Source organism: Rhinatrema bivittatum, chromosome 11 (assembly GCF_901001135.1).
Source record: "Rhinatrema bivittatum chromosome 11, aRhiBiv1.1, whole genome shotgun sequence".
Taxonomy (NCBI): domain Eukaryota; kingdom Metazoa; phylum Chordata; class Amphibia; order Gymnophiona; family Rhinatrematidae; genus Rhinatrema; species Rhinatrema bivittatum.
In genome coordinates, this window is record NC_042625.1 from 82,667,750 (window position 1) to 82,684,406 (window position 16,657).

The 16,657-nt window shown below is 42.9% G+C and overlaps 1 protein-coding gene across 6 annotated transcripts in view; it reads right to left on the minus strand.

Moving 5' to 3' along the window:
• HIVEP3 (human immunodeficiency virus type I enhancer binding protein 3) overlaps window positions 1-16,657 on the minus strand; it is a 272,282-nt gene that overhangs the window by 61,360 nt on the left and 194,265 nt on the right. The window lies entirely within an intron of this gene.

Sequence of the window (16,657 nt, forward strand, 5' to 3'; positions counted from 1 at the left end):
TCTACATGTGGGAATGAACAACAAGAAAGATGATCTGGGTACTTCCAAGTGACCCGGATTGGCCACTGCTGGAAACAGGATGCAGGGCTCAATGGACCATTGATCTGACCTAGCATGGCACTTCTTATGTTCTGAGAGACTGAAGGAAGACATTTAACCTGCCTATGACAGATCCCTAGCAGCACACTAACTATTTATGGCAAGTTTTGACTCCCAGTGGAAGAACTGTCTTCCTAGCCCCAAAAGAACACACTACTGGGTAAGCTCCAAATAATTTAAGAATTAGCCACCTTTACAGGGTTGCAAATCTGCTCCACACAGAGAACAGCAAAGATGAATATCAAAATAATAGAACAAATTTACAAACCCACATAATAAAACCCCATAAAATACTAAAATATTATAATATCAAATTGCAAAAATAAACTATAAAACTATATAAAATATATGGCAATAAAGATCATATAAATAGTCTCAGCTAAATGAAAATACATAAAAAAAACAGTAAAACAATATACAAACCAGTAAATAGCCATTTGTAAAGCGTGGCCAGATATCAAACCAAATGGATCAGCATCCCCATCAGATCAAGATAACCTAAAAACTCAATTAACTTTTGCAAAAGTTTGGAAAGCCTTACTGAAAACAATCACTAATAAGTTCTGAAATCTGGCAAAGGAAAAAAAAATCTCAAACCTTTATCTAAGATCCACAATTAGGCTGAAAAAAGAAGTTTAAGCCTTTGTGCGAGGTCTAATAATTCATTCCATCTCTCAGTTCAGGAAGCAACTTATTCCGGAGCTGGAGATTGCAGGGACTTTAACAGAAAAAGATCTCTCTTTGCTACAGACCAGTCAAGTTTATTTACGAGAACTGGCTCTTAAAAAGGATCCCTGGCTAGATCTTCATTACCAAGGTAGGACGCACCAAGCAACCCAAGCTACAAGACGCTTTGGTTCCACCCTTCGCAATACCTTGAATATAACCGTGAGGAATTTAAAGATTGTGCACAGTTTCACTGGAGGCTGATGCAAAGTGACAAGCTAGGGAGTGGCCCTGTCCCACCTATGACATCCAATAACCAAGTGCGTCAGGACCACGGCCTGCAATATAGTTCTCAGTTCTGAGCTATGGAGAAAAGGTTTAAGATGTTTGACCAAGTGCACGTGAGTCTCGCCTAGTGGTTAGTAGGGATGTGCTATCATTCAGGACGAATTTCGTTGAAATTGCCTAATTTGTCCTGGTTCAGGGACCCTGAAACCCGAACGAATTTTTCCCAAAATTTCGGGAAAAATTTGGTTTCGGGTTAGTGCGCACTAACCCAAAATTCGGGAGTGCGCACTAACCTGAAATTTGGGTCCCACCCCCCCCCCCGAATTACAAAGGCCCGAACCACAGGAAATACGATATTTCCTACGGCGGGCCAAAAGCGAAGCCTGAACCGAAATGTTCGGGCTTTGCACATCCCTAGTAGTTAGAGCCAGAGAAGCCAGAGTTTAAAATCCCACTGCTGCTCCTTCTGACTTTGGGCAAGACACTTATCTTCCACTGTCTCAGTTACAAACTTAAGGCCTTATTCACTAAAGGTTATTCTCCCATTCTGTTGTCTATGGGAAAATGCCTTGATGAATCAGGCCTTTAATTTGCGAGCCCTCTGGGGATAGGAAAATACCCACAGTACATGAATGTAATCCACTCTGAAGTGCTGGAAAGCGGAACATAAATCAAATAAAAACTAAACTGCAGGGGAGTGCACCTGGAGAGACTTCCTCCCGCTGGAGGAAATCGGCCAGAGGAACTGCAGTGAGCCTGTGAAACATCGCTGAAATTTTTCCCTTACCGGAACGAGTTGAGCCATGCCCCCCCTGAGAAACCACCTGACTGTGAGACCGGATATAACCAGGGATCTGCGGCGCGCAGTCGCTGGCGCGCGCCTAAGGGGCGCGCTTCTTGCTGTGATTTTTTCCATCATTAGCTTGTTCCTATTGAATACATGGGCAGGAAAAGAAAGAAAGGTTTTTCCCTCAATTCCTGCCACGTCGGTGGTAAGAGGGTCCTATGGACTCACAATTTGTAAGAAGGTTAAATTCTGACTTTTCAATTCCTAATCCGAAGTATATTTTTCTTTGGGCTCAATTCAGAGTCCCGGTCACCATTCATCGCCCCAAAGTCAAGACTCTAGTACTAATGAAAGAGATTTAAATAATTTAAGTGCACTGTCTTTAATTAATGGTAATCCTCAAAATAAGGAATTATCTGTAGCTACTGGACATATGGAAACTCCAGTGGCAGCGGCTACTTCTTTAGTTAATATGGAAAGTTTAAATGTAGATTTGCCCGATTTAAAAAATGTGACATTGCTGGATGTTTGGAGATCTGTGAATAGTATGGAGAGATTATTAGCGCAGGCTATGTCACAATTTGTGTCCTTTAATACAGAAACAAAAAATATGCTTCAAGACCATTCAACCCGCTTAAATAATTTGGAAAGTAATTATTCTGTGGTTAATACACAAGTGGGGAACTTACAAGAGGCAAATACATCCTTTATTAAAGATAGTCTGGTGATGTCTAGACAACTTGAAGGTTTGGAAAACGTTTTCAGAGCTAAGAATCTCAGGTTCCTAAACTTTCCCATCACCAGACTTTTATCGGCTGCTGAGCTACTACGGAAATATAGGAATGAAGTATTACAAATTTCCTCATATCAAGAAATGGTATTGTCTAAAATCTTTTATGTACCTAGATCTAAAGTTAGTTCTCTAGGTCCTGAAGAAGGAATAGATTTAATACAAGGAAACAGCCCCAATTTAACATCATTCTTAGAGGCATCAATTGATGATATTCCAACAAGGGCTACTCTTTCACTTACTTTTAATAGTGAAATAGACAAGAATTTGGTGCTACAAAAGTATTTCAAAATAAAGATTTTCTTTATTGTGGGGAAAAAATTTCAGATATTCCCGGATGTAGCAAAAAGTACTCAAATGCAAAGAAAACATTTTTTAGTGTTAAAAGAGAGGGGTTTTTCTTTAGGTGGATTATTATTCCTCAAAGTTCCCTGTAAATGTTGTATTACAATACAGAGAAATAAATTTGTTTTCTATGATCCCACTCATTTGGAAACATTCCTTAGAGATAAAGAGCAGAAACCTGGATAAACTAGAGAATTGCTGAGGTATTGATGAAAACACAAATTTAAAATGCCTCTCAAGATTTGAACTATATGCAGGAAATTTTTGCTTGTTACAGTGCTCCCCAAATATAATGTGGACTAGATTAGGTTGATGACATTTTGTCAAAATTGCCTAGAGATTTTGTTCCTCTTTTCTGTGGTGTAATCCTGAATACCTATGTTTTATTAATGTTGAATTGATAAAATTCCAATAAAATATTAATATAAAAAAAAACAACACAAAAACTAAACTGCAGCTACTTGCCCCTCCATAGACAGAGTCCAGAAAGATACCCCAGCTTTTCAACTGCTACAACAACCAAGGTCTCAAAAGTCGCCAGGATGGATCTGCCTATCCAAAGCAGTTCTGTCTTGCCTGGGTTCAGCTTTAATTTATTATATTCCATTCATTGATCTGTATGAGAAAAACAATGCTCTAACTGAAGGAATGTCTCCAAGGAGCCAATGACAGGTAATAAAACTTGAATATCTTTGGCATAAGAATAGGCTGTGAAGCTGACCCTATGAATTATGGCTCCCAATGGCTGGAGAAAGACATTGAAAAGGACTGAGGAAAGCGGAGATCCAAGAGGAACACAATACGGGACAGTCCTGGATTTGGAGTTACGAGCCTGAAAGCTGAGAACTATCTATGAGAAAAGGAGCAAAACCAAGCAACCACAGTATCTTTGATTCCCCAATTCACCCAACCTTTCCAGTAGATCTTAGGTACTTGAGAGATCCAGGAGTATCAGAAAACCAGTCCTCACTTTGGGTTGAACTTTGAGGAAAGCGAGCTACAAATGTCAATTAACATTACAACTTTATCCATTAACAAACCCCCAGGTTATCCAATACTGCTGCCAGGCCAGCCTCTCTGCCGAAGCTTCTGTGGAACCTGGAGTCAGCCAGGTCCAGCAAATGATTAAGCTCCACAAAATCCATAAACCGAGTAGTATCTGTATGCTTAATCAGTTTAGCTTATAAAAGGCAAACTTGCTTTTACAAAGTGAGGCATTAAAACTGGGTGAAGAATAGCCGATTTTAAAAGGTTAGGAAATCGTTCAGAGTTCATCAATGAGTTCACCCAATTTAGTAAATCATCACGGATGTTTTTAAGCAACAAAGCTGGCCATGGGTTAACCTCAAGAGGAGTCCTTGCCAAGTTCATCACTGACCTAATTTCAGCAATAGAGATTTCACTAAACCTCTCCCAAGCTGTTCTAGAGTCCTGAACTGGTATAATTATGTCAGTGCCAGATGCTTCAAAAGGTTCTCCGAGTCGGGATCAAAGATCCAGGCTGAGTAAGGATATGCCCCTATCTTATACCAGGCGAGAGATGAATCTCTAGGAGATTTAATGCATGAGTACAAAAAATGATATGCATAAGACTAACTAATGTCAGCTGTTTTGGTTTTTTTACAAAAAATTGAACTAGCTGATCACAATTAGGAGTGACTTTCAACAGAAAAGAGGCATTAGGGGACACTTTGAGGTAGGTATTTCCTATTAAAAGGAGATTCTTAGAACTGCTTTTTTTTTTTTTTTTTGCAGAAAGATGCTATTGAAAACAAAAGGGGTTTTTTTTTTCATCTCAGCGACTGCTTTTCTGTAGCTCTTAAATTTAAGAATCCAAAGAATTCTGTCTTCCATAGCACTGATACTCGTCAACTTCACGCCAGAAAACGGCATTTCATCTTTGAGACCTTAAGTCTCCCTGTGTACCAGAAAGGACGATGTAATACTGGTAATTTATAAAGTGTAAGGAGAGTGGGGTACTCGTGATCCAGAGTTTTCTAAACAGACTCATGCCAAGAAGCTCCAAAGATTTCTGTGGAGACCATAGATAAAGAAAGATCTGGCAGAGTGACTGCACTGAGCATCAATTTTACCACGAAAAGGCCAGCAGTTTTTGTGTCGTGATATAATGGATGTAAATAAAGACAGAAATTAATAAGCAAGTGATATGACCACACATCTTTCGGGATCAGTCTGTGGCGTGAATGATACATTAATAGTGTGGCTGCCAAATGCATTTGTGTAAAATTCAGCTGCTGAAGGCTTCAAAATATTAATTGCAGAAACTGTGCAGCGTGTCCTGTTGAAACATCATCAAAGAGGAGATTAATATCGCCAACCAGTGTCGGGAACTCGAGCAGAGCTTGTGAGATGACAGAGATAATAAGGTCACCAAGTGAAGATTTGGGTGATACAGAAATAAGAAACAGTCCCATAACTTCTGTAGTCTCTAACTTCACAAGGAGGCATTCACAGTCTCCCTACTACCCCCACCCCCCCCAATCCAGTATAAGGGAATGAAAGATTGCATATCCCTGTGGCACAGCTGGGAAAGTAAAGGCCTTCAATTTGGTAATTCCAGGCTCTGCAATACGGATCATGCTAGAGGCAGAGCCCTTAACACAGACATGGCCAGTTTGTTGTTGGGTTTTTTTTTTATTATTAACTACTGAAAAGAAATGGCAAAATGTAATCTGTAAGCAACAGCCTTAGGTACAGATAACCAATCGATCCTGATCAAGGAAGAAAAATTTAATCCACGATGTGGTTGACATACAAGAATCTCTCTACCTCGACCCGTAAGATCGTAAAAAATAATGTTAAGTAGAAGTTCAAATTTGCTAATGCTTTAATGTCCTCTAGAAACCTAGCTTCTCTCTTCTGGCAGCATTTTACATGACTTTGCTACTACATCTGTATCCTCTTGAAATTAAACCTAAAACCCCTTGAAAAAAAGACCCCTTGTCCTGTTTTTTTCTGGGAACAAATAGTTTTTCCACAGGAACTCTTGTAGAACCTGCATTTATACAACAGTCTTGTAATCTCTCAACTTCCTGCAAGAACACCGAGCGAACATGATGCTTACGCGCTCAGCCTCATCCCTCAGGGTAAGCTTCCCCCCAATCCATTCAGTTGCCCTTTCTTGTATTCTCCTAGTTCTTTGATATTTTTCTGGAAGCATAGGGATTTCACTTTGAAATCTCTGTGTGTGCTTGGATTTACCTCGTGGACTTTGCACCTGAAATACCCGCCGTGCCGGCTGGCTTCACACCTTCAAAGGGAAACTCTAAAAGGCCTTTCCCTTTGAAAAACATACTTGCAGACCCGCAGAAGCAAATTATCCATGGGGCTTAAAAAATGACGCCCCCCCCCTCCAAATTTCTCAAAAGTATAAACAATTCACTAAAGGCAGGAATTCTTCAAAGGAAAGGCAGTTTTAGAATAAGGGGGTCTTAAAGAGACTGGATGGAGTTCGACTCGAGTAGCAAAGTATTTCTTTATAAAAAGGGATGGACGCATGCATGAAACAGGGGTGGAAGCAGAAAGGGGATAGGGAATTCATGATCAACGAGCACAGAGGATCCTTTGTGCCGGGGAAGCACAGATCAGCATTGAGAAGAAAGCAAACGGGGCCTGTGATATTGCAGCAGGAAGGAAAATAAAATTAGGGAAAAGCTGGGCCTCGTGGTGATGTGTCGGAATATTTGGTTCCTGTGCCTTAAGAAATCCAAACACAAAAATCCCAGAATCCCACGTAAAGAAAGAGAATGGATGCAAAATTGGAGAAAATCTGTAAGAGAACACTGCGATCCATCCCACAGACACATTTAAATATATGGCCAAATCTCCCCCCTTCTGGAACAGTGGTAACCTAGCACAGATACTGAAATTAAAAGGTCACAGCATCGCTGATAGCCAATCCAGCTTTCCCATGCACTAGTTTCAACCTATGCCATTTCACCTAGCTTGAGTTTTGATATTCAATCTGCAAGCAAGCGCAGCAGAGGCAACAGCAGCAGCACTGCCGGTGCAGTCATTACAGCGCAAAACGAGCGAGCTCAGCACTTTTCACTCCGCCATATAAGAGTGCTCTGCTGGGATATTTTACCCTGGTAACAGCATGCTAAACATCCGGCCCCATCCCAGCAGCTGGAGAACGTCTTACCGGGTTGCGCAGATTTCTCTTAACCCGGGAATGCAGAGCATGCGTTCCAATGCGCGCGCGCACGTGCGTGTGTCTCAGCTCCAGTACTGTCCGTGTGAGAGCGCATACGAAGAACGGGCGCCAAATTTATGTCCGTGAATTACCTTCGGCCTGCTTCCATGTTTGGTTTTTTTTTTTTTGGTCCCCCATCACAAGCCAACAAGGATAAAGATTTGATAATACGGGAAACGGCAGATAAAGTTGAACACTATACCAAAACAAGAAATAAAATTCCAACAAAGTAAAATACAGCTTCCCTACAAATAGCAGAACCGCAGACCCTGGCCTCTCAATGACTTTATCAGTGTTGAGGATCCTCCATGTTAGTCTCATGCCTTCTTCGCCTCCGATATGGTTTTGCTTCTATCGAGAGATGTATATATTACCTAACTTTGTACAGTGGCGCTTCTCTGCAGATATTTGGACACAAGGATATTTACAAATAATTTAGTTGAGGCAAATATAAATTTATTATTGCATATCCTTGGGAGATACAGACTGCCAGACCTTCAATACAGAGAAAGCTCTATAGCCTGTGTCTCTCAGTATCTTGTAAGAGCTGTTATTTTATAGGTTTAAACCATACAGAAAATACTTGTGACGAGGATCACTTACACAATATGACAGTGCATTCACTAGTTAATCAAACAATAACATTAAAACTGAATTACAATAAAAATCATCCAGTTCTATAGTTAAACTGCAAGTATAATAATATCAAAACTTTAGTCTTAAGCTAGAGATTACATTGCATAAGGAAGAAATACCAGAGACTGCTCCATGCACAGACCCTTTTCTGGCAAGAAATGCTCCCTTAGTCTACCTTCTGGTTGCTGATCTTCACGGCTTCTCCCCATTATGTACTGCTCCTTGAGGATTCTGCAACCCAAATGTAAAGCCATACACTTTCCTGCATTAAATCTAAACTGCACCACTCTCAACCATCCCTAGAGCTTTATTTCATCCCTCCTTTTTCCACTGTCTTTGGAGTGTTAATTCTGTGGCAGATCTTGTACCATTGGCAAACAAAAAAAAAAAAGAAAAAAGAGAGAACACCTTCCTTTCTAACTCTGGCTACATTGCTTCTGAAAACACAAAACCAACAGCCTAGGATTGATCCCTGTGGCACCCTGCTGGCTCCCATCTTCTCCAGGATGTCAGCTTCATTCACATTGCCAATTACTGGTTTCTAACACAGCCTTGGTGACCTGGGACTGAATGGAAAAGGAGGGGTCAGACATACAGAAAGGCATTCGGTGGCCAGCTGATGACCATAACGGAGGGGTAGAGAAGGGAAAAATATGGCGGCTTAAAATAAAACGAGGATGGTGGGGTTTGGAAATGACAACGAGGCAGCAAGAGGAGTTTCACAGCATCTCCTCAGTTTTCAGGCGAGAGTAGAGTTGCAAAGTGTCTGAACATGAGGGCTCCGAGGACAAAGAGTCAGCAGATGAGGAGGAATTTCCATTAAAATTACATATATATATATATATATATGTCCACCTGCCCTCTGGGCCGAACCAGATCCTGGAGTTTCTTCACCCAGCAAAATAAATTTATTTCAACAGCTGCTGACTTAAAAAAAAAAAAAAAAAAAAAAAGATAGATTTTGGCTCCAGCGCCTTCACAAATGGAAATGAAAGAGAGGACGCAACAGAAATATGCTCAGCATGGACAGAAACAATGAACAAAATAAAAAAAAAAAAAGAAGAGTGGAAGATGCTGGAGGAAAGGGCAATGTGCAGAGATCGGAAGACAGAAAGGGGGTCTTCCAGTGCGGGCTGACGGCTGGACACGAGGTGGGGAGCAAAATGCTGGCTTTGTACTTCAGGCTACAAAGGAGCAACCCTGATCCATCACCGAGGAAGGGGAAACTGCTATCTGCAGAAGCGCTTCGCCCTGTCAGACGCTCCCCATTGTAACGGAAGCAGCCAGTGCCCAGTCCTACCAGACGCCATTCATCGGAGGCGGCGAGGCAGCACTACTGAATGCCAGGCACATCTGTTGCCGTACAATGCTCACGGCTATGGGGTTTCATGCTGGGATTTCCTGACATTCTGGCTGTACAAAAATCCGCCCTCTAATTTAAAAAAATAATAATAATAATAATAAGCTGCAACTTCTCCTCACAACAGTAGCCGGGTTGCCAATAAAGTTCTGAACAGTGTAGTGATTAACGCCTTATTTTGTAAATGTTGGTGGCAAGCAACGGGACATTTTCTAAGCAGTTTTCCTTGCGTCTGTAATGCACTTGTACAACTCTACTAGAAAGTTCAATAAAAAGAAATATTATGAAAAGAAATCTAGGATTTCTACACTGCCTTTCGCCCAGAAAGGGATCCTAACATGTCCTGCTGTTCAAGTACTTCAGACACACAGATGATCGCATTTGCGCTGTGCAGGTTTGGATACCAAATTTGCTGCCAGAATACCAGAACAACTTTCAGAACCAAGCCAAGCACTGTGACCCACTTCCAGAGAAAAGAGGTACCTATTATTCCATTATAATTGGGTGAACTTGGGTACAGGCAGATACAGTGAGTGACCTAAGCTCACAGAGTGCATTGGGGGAAAAAGCCAAGATCTTTTTTGAACACACGAATTCAGCAGCTCTTAGTGTTATCACTCACATTATTTCACAGATAGCTTTGAGGTTAAAATTTGCCTATGTTCAGCTCATGCTTTCTAGACACCCAATACTGGATTTAGATCTCTCTGCATCCCTCTACCCATCAATATCCCTGCAACTAATATTACAAAAGGCATTTGGCCCATCAGACCACATATTATATTTGCAAAACCTCCGGGCCATGCTTAATCATGGTTTCTCCTGTATTTTAATGCTGCATTCATTTATCTGATGATTTTTATGAATACTCTGTTGTACCCCCGCCCTGAACATTGGAAAGGCAGGTAACAAATCTTTAAAATAAAATAAATAAAATATAAGCTACCAAAATCTTGACAGATAATTCAGCCAGCAGTTAAAGATTCTTCTTTTTCATTCTGATTTGTTGAGGAGACGATCCGTATTTAAAATTTTCTGAAGGCATCGCCTCCTTAGCTCCTCAGTCCTGTCTCACTGACTCTCCGTCAGGGTCTCTCATGGCCATCAGGCTGAGACAGATGTGTGAATCAAGAGCTTTGCCACCTCATTTGCCAAACACATAAATAATACACAGGCTCATTGAATCAATTTATTAAACCTCTTTCAAGGGGAGAAAATAAAATGCATTTGTGGCAAACCCCCAAGGGAATCTGAGGGATTCTGCCATGGATTCCTTCAGGCTGGCTGATAAACTTCACATTTTAGTAGATTGGCTTGGGATTTTCTCCAGACAGGATGTGAAAATGCCATCAGAAGTTTGTGGCGGATGTGCATAAAATCTGTATTTCCTGTTGGAACACGAACCAGGCTGGAATCTGCCTGGGTCGACCTCAACTTCAAATGGTTCACACTCCCTCAACTCTACTGATGAGTACAAGGCATGCAAGCCGCAGAAGTAGGGGAAGGCTGGAATCAGGACATATTTTTAAAAATCAAGGAGTGAGGACATAATAAAAAAGTGTATGCTATTTATTCCAAGACAAAAGAAGCTGCACCTAATTAGATACCTATGGAGAGAAACCTTTCTCTGAGAGAGAGCCTGTGAAGAAAAAAAAAAAAAAGTTACCCAAAAGTGATTACTGCTAGCTTTGTTCCCGTACTCACCATGGCAATCGTTATACCATGAAAACTTCAAGCTCTGAGGACTTCTGCATTTGCACTCTTGTTATACAGGTCCCCTTTACTCTTCTCTTAGTTCTGAAATTTCCCCAGTAGTGAGGCAAGCAAACCCTTTGGATTAGGAACAGAAGACAGCAGTGAGCTAAGGCTACCCCCTGGAACCCAACACTCACAGGATAGCCTTCATCTTGCCACATCACTCCCTGGATCCCCAAGTGCTCCATCCCAATCTAGCCCACAGGGTAGTGCTGCCATGACTGCTAGGTACTGGACTCTAATCCAGCATCTGGAGTGCGCTTTCTCTGGCAGCTAAAGAGTGCATGCAGTGTGACCAGGTAAAAGACAGATGAGCAAACTGTCAGCACTAGGAGATAAAAAAAAAAAAAAAAAAGAAGAGCACATGGAGAGTGTTTGCAGCCTGTGAAGGGGAAGAGTAGCTCTAGGGTGAAAAATCAAGAGATTGTGGAGGAAGAGTTGAAAAAGATAATAAAAGGAGAGCAAACATGAAAGGCAACAAGATATAGAAACATGACAGCAGAAAAAGACCGTATGGCCCTTCCAGTCCACCCATCCGTCCAATTAATTTAGCATTATAATTCTTATCACTTCCCCCGTATTTATCCCATGCTTTCTTGAATTCAGACACCGTTTTTGTCTCCACCATCTTCAGTAGGAGGCCGTTCCTTGCATCCACCACCCTCTAAAGAAATATTTCCTAAGATTACCCCTTTTACCCTCATCCCATGACCCCCTCAATTCTAAAGCCTCCTTTCAGTTGAAATAAGCTCACCTCCTGTGCATGGAAAACCTGGAGAATTTAAATGTGTCTATCATATCTCCCCTACTATCTCATCTTTCTTCAAGGGTGCACATGTTTAGATCTTTGTCCCCATATGTTTTAGAATGAAGACCACTGACCATTTTAGTAGCCACTCCCTGGACAGACTCCAACCTGTTTATATCCTTTTGAAGGTGCGTTCTCCAGAACCGTACACAGTGATCCAAGTGAGGTCTCACCAGGGACCTATACAGGGTATATGACTCAGTGGTGGGTTAATTAATGGAATCGCTGCTAAAACAGAGGGTAGTACAGTTTCTGGTATCCAATGAATTACAGGATCCAAGGCAGCATGGTTTCACTAGATGAGGGCCTTTTCGGACAAATTCTTTGACTTGGTGGCCAGAGAGTTGGATCAGAGGAGGGCGCTAGATATAATGTACTTGAATTTCTTAAGGCCTTTGACACGGTCCCATATAGGTGACTTATAACAAACTGAAGGCCCTTAGAACGGGCCCTGAAGTGACTGACTGGGTTAGAAACTGGCTGAGCCGGCACCACGAGGTGACAAAGAGTAGTGTTTACTCTGAGGAAAGGGTGGCTACCAGTGGCGTGCTGAAGGGATTGATCATTGGGCTCTCAACATTTTTGCCAGCAACACTGCAGAAAAATTTGCCATTTTTGTTAATGGTACCAAAATCTGCAACAAGGTAGACACCCTGGAAGATGTGGAAAACATGAGGCGGGACTGAGTGAAGCTTGAGGAATTGTCTAGTGTTTGGCAGCTAACATTTAATGCTAAAAAAATGCAGGGTTATGCATTTGGGTTGCAAATGCATAACCCTGCAAGGGAGCATACAGTATACGGGGGGGGGGGGGGGGGAGATCCGTTCTGCATACAAAACAGAGCGGGAGAGCAAAGAAGAAGAAACAGAGAAAAAAAAAGGAAGAGGGAAGGTGGGGGCCACGTGTACCACTCACTCTCCTGAGCTTTCAATACAGCATCTCGTCAACTGTTCCAGAATATCTCTACATTTTTATTTTTAAAGGCTGTTAGAGTGGGGCTAGTAACATGTCATGGGGATTCAAACTCAGAGCTGCACTGCAGAAGGCCTGAGTTCAAATCCCATCATGGGCTTTACAAACCGCCCCGGAGAGGAGGACATTTCTAGAACTGCTCTTACAGCAACACCTAGGGGCCAGTCAGAGAGCAGCACTGGAAGCAGATAAGGAAAGAGCTGCATCCCATTCCCTGGGATAAAGAGGCTGCCACAATAGCTGGAGAAAATGCGGTAGATTAGCAGATGAAATACCAAGAAGCCATGACTTGATGGTTCCCTGACGAGAACCAAGGAGACCCCGTAAGTACCTGGCCATCACATGAGATAAAATGCAGGGGAAACCAAGGCTGATGCTAGAGACTGCATATGATGCCTCCTTGATAAGGACTGGATGAGAAGGGTGGGGGGTTAGGGGAAGGAAGGAGAAAGGCGGCATAGGATTAAAAATAATAATAAAAAAAAAAAAAAGCAAAAGTAAAAATTTAGACACCATCCTTTAAAGCAGCCTTTCATTAGAACTGTAATACCCTACGGGCATCAATTAGAATAGAAACCTTTTGAAAATAGATTTTTAAGATGAAAGTTATGTCTTCCCTACCCCCGACCTTTAGGGCACGTTCCTGCCTCCCCCTCAGTAAAGATTCATGTGCTGCAGCCGAGATGCGCTAACTGGATGCTTCTGAGCGAATCAGGTTTATCATCACCCACTTTCCCCTAAAAGCTCAAAGCATGAAACAATAATAAAAAATAAAACGTAAGACAAGTCATAAAATAAGAACAAATAAAATAAGAAAACAGCTAAAAAGAGCAGGGTAATAAACAAGCAATAAGAAAAATAATAAAATTATTTAGATGAGATACCTTTAGGGAAAGTTTTAAAGTATAAAAATATGAAAATACCGGCTCTATCTATAGATAAAAAGGACCCAAAAATGGAAAAAGCAAGAAAAAGACAAGTTGAGCATGCGTGCAATGCCAAGGGCCTGGTGACATAAATGCGTGCATATTTACTGTTCTGGGGGCAGGTGCTGCAATGTATTGCACACAGGTCCTGTCTGAACGTGTGGCGTGCATGCAAGATCCTTAACAAAAAGTACAAAAAAAAAAACCCCACATGGGGAAATTCTCCGCCACCTGAAAGATTAATGAGAAACGGGGCAAACAGGGGGCCTGAAACAGGTTTCAGCTGATAATTAGCGAGGTGAAAGGGAACGAATGCTTTAAAATTCAGTGTAAATTAAGCAGAGCAGATATGCTGGTACCACATATGCAATAACTCCTCAGTTTCTTACTTTCACTGTCTTAAAGGTGACAGGGACAAAGAGTCGGATTTTTCAAAGCCCCCCCCGTTTCCGAGCTTTCAGCGGTGGCCTGACTTTTGATGTGATTGTTGCTCCGTGAACACCACTCCATGCTCGTTGTTCCTGCCGCTCCCTCATCAGCTGCTTCCCCCCCCCCCCTCAGCAGTTACTGTATCCGTGTTTACCGCCCCCTGCTGTTCCTTCGGTTGCCCCCCCCCCCCCCCCCCACACACACACACATACACCCCTCTTCCTGAGGATCTGTGTTTGGTGCCCCTGCTGTTCCTTCCATCCCTCCACCTCCTTCCCCTGCTTATCTTGCCCCTGCTGTTCCGTCAGCTGCTCCCCTCTCATCACTATTATCTGTATTCACCACCACCAGTCCTGGCTTCTCTAGCACAGACTTAGGGGACAGTCCCCGATCCATGGAACAAAACACGCAGGAGAAATGAAAGGCTTTGGGGAGAGATAAAACCCAACAAGGTTACGAGGAGGAGAACCAGTGTGTGGTTGCTGCCCCGGTGGTTCCTTCCCCTTGCCCTGCCTCTCTCTCATTATTGTATCTGTGTTTACTGCCCCCCCGCTGTTCCTCCCCATCTGTCCTCTCTCTCTCCTCAGCAGTTTCGGCTTTTGCCTTCATCATATTCTGGCAACATCCTGTACAGTTCCTGAGTTGACTCTATTGACATACTTCCCTGCCGGGCCTGTAACTACGGCTATTTGTCTTGGCCCTCCCCCCTTTTTTTTTTTTTGCTTCTTTACACCTCTCTGCCATCCCAGGCAGCCTGTCTGGACAGCACCAGGAGCCCTCGCCAGCCTCGATGAGATTAACCCTCGATGCCACTCTCTGTGGCCGGCAGAAGGCTGTCACCGCAGCCCGTGGAAATTCTTGCCGGAGGATGCGGCACGGTTGGGTTTAAAAGGGGTTTGGGGACAAGTTCCTGGAGGAAAAGCTCGTAAACAAATATTTAGGGAAACCCAACGCTTATCCCTGGGACTGAGCAGCACGAAACTGGGTCTACTCTTTTGGATCTGCCAGGCACGTGCTAACGACCTGGCCTGGGCGCTGTTGGAAACAGAGGACGCTGGGCACGTCGGACCCTTTTGTCTGACCCAGCACTGCTGCTGCTTCTCCCCCCAGGACTGGAGGGGGGTGTTGCTTCCACAGTGCGCCCGACCTCAGCCGGCCCCCTCTGCTGCGCCACCGCATTACGGCCTGAGCCCCCAACTGTGGCTAATTTTATCTATTTACCTATCACCACATATCAATTGTCACGTGGAACTGTGACATGATCCAAAACGAATGGAAGAGGCACCACGGCACCATGGACAATGCAAATGGCTTCCTTAGCCATCGAGTACCGGTGACTATTTACTAGCAGCATTAGAAGCCCTAAGAAAAAAATATATTTAAAAAAAAAAAAAATTATCTTCTTTGACAGTGGGGATTTTCACATTAGGAACTGTGATTTCTTTTCCCAGTTATGCTTCAACCACATTTTTTGTAAGCCAGAAATAACTGTGATCCCCCTGCAGTGCTTCTCCATAGATCCTATAGGACACTACAGCAGAAGGCAAACACCGCAGGGTCTTGGAAGATCAGTAGTTACCGCGCTAAATCATTTTAAAGCCGATATTTCCTCCGAAGGTTTGACTGGACTGACCTCTGGCCTTTTTTGTCTCTTTAACTAGTATGCTCACAGAACAGAATGCATTGCAACATGGCTAACTTCCTGTTGCCGTGTATTGATTTAATAATGAAGGAATGCTACAGATCTATTAAACGCTGGCAAAAAAGGCGGCTTTTGGATTGCCCAGGTCTGCCCAACCACCCTACCTTTGTATCAGCACAGACCCTCGGATCCCTCACCCTCTCCACCACTCTAAGTATGGCTGAATTCTGTCGCAGTTATCATCATGACGGACACCAGCTTCTCGGAAAAATAGTTATTTCCTTCTGTTTCCCCTGCCCCTCCCTGCAATAAGGTTTACTACTGCTAACCTAAAGAACCCAAAAATGACGACCTTCCAGTGAAAGTGCCCCCATGGCTCCAGCTACGTAAATTCTGTCTCAGTCGCCTTCTGTGTGGGAGAAGGCTGGGAGGGTTCTTCAATAGGAAACATTTTCAAACACAAGCTACCGACGTTCTTTGCACGAGTTACCTTTCCTCAGGGCAAATGGCGCCCTGTGTAGAATTTGCTGACGACGTGTCCCCTCCCCAACTGATCCCTGCTTCTTGAGGGGAAAGGGTAAGGAAATCAGACTGGGAGGAAGAGGGAAAAGCACAAACAATTCCTCCCCCCCCCCCTCAAATTGGCATGGATTAGCAGTGCTGGGCACAGTCTCTCTCCCCCTGACCTCAGCACTCTCCTCATTCTGCCCCCACAATCCTGCTCTGGCCTTAGAAAAACAGAAATATACATTATCTAGACATAGAAATGCTGCATCTACAGAATAAAGATTATTTTTTCATTTTCTATCAATCATGTATCCCTGGATCACACATCACCAGCAGAATAGAGCCACAACGTTTTCCAACACAAATTTCAAATTTTGTTTCATTAACCAAGAAGCAGAGCTCACCCCTAGACATAAGAACATAATAAGAAT